Genomic DNA, 6595 nt, shown 5'->3' with positions numbered 1-6595 from the left:
CCTGACTGAGCCTCCACTCTCTAAAATGGGTATGTGCTTCTGAATACCAAGAATTCACAAAAATGCAGATACTGCTGCCTGTAACCCTGAATATGAGAACTTAATGGAGCTCATCCATGGAATGTTTGGCCTAATGCTGGCTCCTCTTAAGTGTTCCAAAAGCATTACCTATTATTCCTTTGTTGTTATGATTGATATTACCTCCCTGGATGCTTCCGGTGGACACTGTATCTCCAGGTCATCTGACCTAGGATTGTGTAGACAGCCACGGTTGGATTCTCAAGAGTTGTGGGTTTCCCGTCCATTAGATCTACATAGGGAACCTGAAGGCAAGCAGAGTTAGATAAACCCTAGTTTTCACTTCCTCTGTGTACTCCATGACCTCTCTGTGCCTCAGTTTCTCTATCTGTGAAATGGGTGACTAATCCTTTCCATGTCTTTTCTTTGGGGACACTCCCATGAACCAGAGCTGGAGAATACATTCTTTGTTTTTTGCTTTTTCAGTTCTGGGGATTAAACCCAGTGCCTCACACATGCTAGGTAAGTGCTCTATCCTGAGCTACATCTCTGGATCTTTTTTATTTTATTTTTTTATTTTTGGCCATACTGAGGAATGAACCCAGGGGTGCTTTACCATTGAATTACATTGCTAGCCCTTTTTAAAAATTATTTGAGTCAGTCTCACTAAGTTATTAAGAGTCTAAGTTTCTGACACTGGCCTCAAATTTGCGATCCTCCAGCTCAGCCTCCCAAGAATGTGGGATTACAGGTGTGTTTCACTGTGCCCTTCAGAGTATCTCTCTCTCTCTCTCTCTCTCTCTCCCTCCCTCCCTCCCTCCCTTTCTTTGGTACTGGGGATTTAACCCAGGGGCACTTTACCACTGATGCACTTACCCAGTCTTTTTTATTTTTATTAAGAGACAGTCTCACTAAGTTGCTGAGGGCCTCTGAGTTGCTGAGGCTAGGCTCAAACTTACAATCCTCCTGTCTCAATCTCCCAAATTGCTGGGATTATGGTGTGCCACCTTGCCCAGCTGTATGCACTACATTTTAAAACTGTACTCCCAATCTTGCCAACCTGGGTTTTCCCCAGTGGGGACAGCATTCACCACCTGTCCCTGCCCCACCACCTCTAACCCAACTGCAAAGTCCAGGGAGCTGCATCAAAAGTGTTCCTCAGACAAGGTCAGGGCAGTGAGCATCCTGGTTTCACGTGGGATGCTGTGGTAAGCTGACAGCGCGGCACCACGGTTCAAACACACAGACTCAAGCAGCAGAGATCCAGGCCAGCCCCAGCCCAAACAGTGGCACCACCAGACACGACCACCTCATTGGTTCCTGGGGGGTGATACTGTCGGCCTCCTGATGTGGATGTGTGCTTCTCTTTGGAGAGAAGATCCATAGTTTTCATCAGCTTCTTCCAGGGTGTCCAGACCCTAAAATCATTCAGAACCAGGAGCACAGGCCTTACCCAGGGTCTGCCCCTCACCCCCACACCTGAGGGGGAGAAGACAAGGGAAGGGGCGCACATACGCCTGAAAGCTCCTCTCTCTGACCTTTAGGGAGACCTCGGACAGGAAGCTCCTGGGATGCAGGGAATTGCAAGATGGAACCTCCAATGCCAGATGCACAGCATGGGCTCAGTGAAGGGTGACTGGGAGTTGTCACACCCTTGGACCAGCTCCCATCCCTCTCTGAGGGATGACCAGCATCCACCCTGCTGACCTCCCAGATCCCTGCCTGCTCTGCTGTCCTCTGCTTCCGGGTGAACCCTGTGCTCCTTCCTCAGGGAGGAGGGGTGAAGTTTGTTCCTTCCCGTTGACCCAGCAGCATCTGAACCTGGTGAACCTTTCCAGAAGGCTCCCCAGGCCCTGGGTGCCACCTGCTGGAGGGGCTTAGTCTGCTTCGTTGCCCATTTCAGAGATGGAGAAAGAGGCTCAGGGAGGTCACAGCTAGCAGCTGTGTGCTGGATGGGGCAGAGAGTGGCAGGGAGGTCCTGTGGGTGGCCACCGCCCAGTTCTTTCCCAGAAACCATCTCTTTCACTGTTGCAGTCCTGTGAGGGGGACAGGACGAGGGGGACAGGACAAGGGTGCAGCTGGGAAGTCAAGGCTCTGAGAGCCAGGGCGACTTCCCGTAAGCCACACTGCAAGGACACTGCAGAGGTGAGGTCTTCCAAACCCTGCCTTCCTGGGCTCCTACACAAACACAGGTTGTCACTGTGCTCTGAGAAGTTCTGAACCCGCCCATTCAGCCATTCATCACTTCCACGGATGCGTACTGAGCACCTACTGTGTTAGGTGCTGCACCTTGTAGGGCTGGGAAGAGATTCCACAGAGCCAAGCAAACAAAAGTCCCTGCTCTCCCAGCGGAGGAGGAAGAGAAAACAACACAAATAAATTCATCACAGAGGGTAAGAGGGGGACAAATCTGTGGAATGCAACAAAGCAGGCTGGGGAGGGTGGGGAGGCCCAGAGAAGGCAGTTTAAAGTGGAGTGTCCAGGGCAGGTCTCCAAAAACTGAGCGGAGACTAAGCAGAGCCGGGACCTGGGGGAGGAGCATGTTGGCAACAGGATTGCCAGTGCAAGGCCCTGGGCTGACGGAGGGCCCTGTGCTTGAGGCCAGCAGGGAGGCCCGTGTGACTCTAGCCAGAGTGAGCAGGGTTGAGGGAGGCAGTGAGGTCGGAAGGGCCATGGGAATCATGCACGCAGGCCTTGGCCTTGCAGTCGCCATTGGACAGTGGGCCTCCGTGGGCTACTCTGAAGGTCTCTCTCATGGTGTTTCTGGCTCCTCGCAGCCTGAGGTGGAAGCAGCTGGGACCAGGTGAGAAAGGCCCTTCTTCGCTTCTCCACACCTCCCTGCCCTGTCCCCCAGCTCCACTAGGTTAGGTGGAGTGAGGGAGGAAGCACCAGAGCCTCCCCTGACTAGGCGCCAACTGGCCGCTGGTCTCTGTGGGTCTGGAAGCTGCCGGCCCTGCAGGAGCGCTAAAAACCATTAGCAGGCAGACGGAGGCCTGGGGAGGCCTCTGAAGCCACACGGAAGCCTGCAGCTAGGTTTGTTTGGGATTTAATAAAGGCCCAAAGCCCAGCCATAACCAACCCCACGCCTGCCCCTCGCCCAGGCCTTCCCTGAGGAAGCGCTGTCCAGGGAGGGCTCCTACGGGCCACACAGCAATTCAAGGCCAAAGCCTAGCAATCCCCAGACAGGAGAGCCTTTCCATACCCAGCCCCAAGGCCACTGTCACTGCAGCCCAGGGGCAGTTCTGGTTTGGGTAGAGTGGGCAGGGGAATGTTCAGAGCCCCTGCCACTGCGTTCTAGGACTGAGGTCTTAACTCTCCTGAGTTCTAGTTCTTATGCCTGTAATACATCAGAATGATTGTATTTCTCTGTGAAGTTGTCACCAAAAGAGCATAGCCTTGTCCCTTCCCAGGGATGAGTCCAGCTAGGCACAGACACGGCAGGGGGTTCTGAAGCCAGAATTCCAGGGTTCCCATCACAGCCCTGCCACATACCTACCAGCTGTGTTGCCCTGGGTAAGTTACTTAACCTCTCTGTGCCTCATCTCCCCAGCTGCAACATGGGGTTAATAATAACCCTCCTTCCCAGGGCACTGTGAAGATGAAATGAGTTCACCTACCTAAAGCACTCAGGCGAGTGCCTGGCTCAGGTAGGTGCAATCTGATCGCTGCTGCGCAGGTTGATCGCGCACAGCTGTAGGGGGAGTCTTTCAGAAGCCTAATGTGCAGAGGACAACCTCGCCGGCCTCTTGTCTTCTTCCCACGCCTTCCCATAGGTGGGAGGTTGCCAGGCAGCCCCCGGGCCTAGGTTCCCAGGGCAGACCCGCGCCTCTCCCTTTTAGGGTCTTGTCCCTGAACTGAGTCTGCCCTCCACCCACCCACCCATCGATCCCGTGGAGGCAGCCGACCAGACGGGCGCTTTTAACAGCTTTTAAATGTGATGGAGCTCAGTGAGCTCGAGAGTGGAGGAGCGTCAGGGGCGGTGGGGGTGGAGGAGGAGGGTTTCAAGGTCAGCCAGCATCAGCTTGACCTTGAAGTTGGTCCCCTCCCAGGGAACAGCCCCAGGGCTGCTGAGACTGGGACCAAGAAATGCCTTTCTCATTCTCCTGTCAAGGAGGCCCTGGGGGCCTGAGCTGAGGAGAAGGACTGAAAAAAATATATCACGGAGAGGCGTTAAATGGATTAAAGAGGCAGGTGGCCAGAGGGGACGAGGGGCAAAGCCGTGCCAGACAGCAGCAGCAGAGACCTTCTCCTCCACGAAGCTGCAAATTGGCTTCTCCTTCCTCATCACTCGCCAGAACAGTCCCTGGAGCAGACAGGCTGGGAAGATGAACGACAGCCCCTCCATCCTGGCTTCTTCTCCCAGGCTCCTCAGCAGGAAGGCTCAGCTGCCTTTGTGCTGCAGATTAAGAAAAAGCAGGGCGGCTCCCTGAGAGAAGACTCCCATCACCAGCTCCCCTCACCGAAAGCAGGAGGGAGGCTGCCGGCCACAGGAACAGGGCCAGGGGGCCTTCACCCCAACACTGCCTAGATGGGGCAAGAACTATCCGGGGTATCCAGATGTGGTGGTGCACACTTGTAATTGCAGAGGCTGGGGAGGCTGAGGCAGGAGGATTACAGGTTTGAAGCCAGCCTCAGCAACGTAGCGAGGCTGTAAGCAACCTAGTGAGAACCTGTCTCAAAATACATAAATAAATAAATAAATACAAGGAGCTGGGGATGTGGCTCAGCGGTTAAATCGGGGAGGGCTCAGCACCTTCACTGCTCCCGTGGGCCCTGCCACAGCCCAAGTGGCAGCAGGCCCCGTGGGCAAGATGGCTCTTCTGCCTCTGTCCAGCTGCTGCGTGGGTGGGTAGATGGCCAGTGTGTGCTGAGGCCTCCCACCTCACACCATGGTTCCACTCCCATCATCCTCTGAGAGGTGGGGAGTCACGCGTCTGTCCTATAGTCTAGGGAGCCGGCCCAGGAGCAGCATGGCTTTCCTAGGCTGTCAGCTGGTAGGTGGGGGAACGGGAGTTCAAGTCCACATCCTGGCTCCCAGACCTGGACAACGCAAGCCTATGCTGGGAGGAGGGTTCTCAGGGGTCACCCAGCCACCACGGGGACCCTAGGGAGAGCCAGAGCAGTGGGCGGCCCCTTCCCAACTTCCCTTCTGCCCAGAGTCTGGGCCATGGCCAGGGTGCAATGGAGAAGGCCAGGCCCCTTCCAGCACACATTCCCTGCCCCAGCCCCGAGAGAAGTCATGGGAAACACAGGGCTGCGGGTGTCCCTGGGAGTCACCCCAGCAAGGCCTAAGGGAGGAGGGGATTCCAGGCACATTGACAGAAGCCTGAGCTGGGAACCTGGAGGCCTTATTCCAGGTCGACCCTGCCATGGGCTAGGAGGGGGCCCTGGACAAGCTCCTGTCCCTCTCTTAGTTTCCACATCTGTGAAATAGGAGGTGGGGCTTCAGAAGGAGAAGATTCTTCTAGCCTGCACCCTGGAGGACCTGGCCACCCACTCACGCGAACCTGGCCCAGGTAGACACAGTAGCTGGAGAAGCCAGAGCTGAGTCCCTGGCCCACAGCGTGGGAATTCCAGGACCTGGGCTGCCAAATTCCAAACTTTTTGTTGCACAGCCCAGACTTTCCCACAGGACACAGCCCAGCCCCCAGAGTAGCCCCTGCTGTTCCCACTGTGGCCCTTCCAAGTGGAAACCGCAATGCGTGTAGAAGCCAGGCAGAAAGTAAACATGTCCCCAGGACCTTGAGGCCCTGGGCCCAGCCTAGGGCAGCCCTGGGGAAGGCAGCCCTGACCAGAGCAGATTCCTGCCGAGCTTGTCTGGACTGGCCTGGGGCCCAGGGGACCAACCAGCCGCCTCTCTGCCCCCTGCTCAGATCAGACAAAATGCTCTGTTTCCTGCTAAGGAGCTGGGGGTGGCTGCCTGGGGACCAGGAGATGGGGGTGCCAGGTTCTGGTCTAGTCCTCCCACAGGTATGCCCTGTCCCTCCCTGGGCCTCACTGTCCCCTTCTTAACAATACCCATGGAGCATCAGCTGCTTTCTAAGGTCCTTTCCAAATGCTGAGAGTTTGATCCTAGAACATAACCAAGATGGTCAGCTGGAAATCAGAAGAAGCGGCAAGCAGTCTCAGGGAAAAGAGCTGGGAACGCAGGCCAGGTCTAGCAGGAAGGACCACGTGGGCTTTTAGTCCTGGCCTCTCCCTCCCCCTCCACATACCGTCTGATAGCTGAGGAGACAGAGGCCTCTCCAAGCCGGAGCTGGACAGTGGAGCGGACTCCCTCGGGGTTCTGAGCCCAGGGCCTTGAAGAGGCCCCGGCAGCGGACAAGTGCAGGCTGGGGCGGGGGCGCCTGGGTGGGGACACCGTGGCACGGGCCCGTCCTTCCTGGCCCTCTTTTTTCTCCCTACCCTGTGCTTTCCCCAGGACCCAAGTCAGCCACTGGTGGAGAGGAAGCAAGTGTGGCGGGGGACGAGGGCCATGCAGACCTGCAGGACAGATTCCTCTCCTTCTCTGGTCTCCTTATGATGTTCTCTGCTCAAAGATCCTGGTTTCTACTGTCCCCAAAGTGGGTTCCTTGTC

General features: G+C 56.1%; 1 long non-coding RNA gene across 2 annotated transcripts; it reads left to right on the top strand.

The window, feature by feature from the left end:
• The first annotated feature begins 1912 nt into the window (after positions 1 to 1912).
• On the top strand, positions 1913 to 4624 carry LOC124977976 (uncharacterized). Of its 2 annotated transcripts, none has more exons than XR_007107296.1 (3): positions 1913 to 2411; positions 3569 to 3665; positions 4130 to 4624. It is a non-coding gene; the product is annotated as an uncharacterized LOC124977976 (long non-coding RNA). The 2 variants fall into 2 exon arrangements; XR_007107297.1 differs by lacking the exon at positions 1913 to 2411 and adding an exon at positions 2692 to 2821.
• The last annotated feature ends 1971 nt before the right edge of the window (positions 4625 to 6595 follow it).

Source organism: Sciurus carolinensis, chromosome 2, assembly GCF_902686445.1.
Source record: "Sciurus carolinensis chromosome 2, mSciCar1.2, whole genome shotgun sequence".
Taxonomy (NCBI): Eukaryota; Metazoa; Chordata; class Mammalia; order Rodentia; family Sciuridae; genus Sciurus; species Sciurus carolinensis.
Note: the sequence above shows the minus strand (reverse complement) of the source record. Positions and strands in the feature narration are given on the sequence as shown.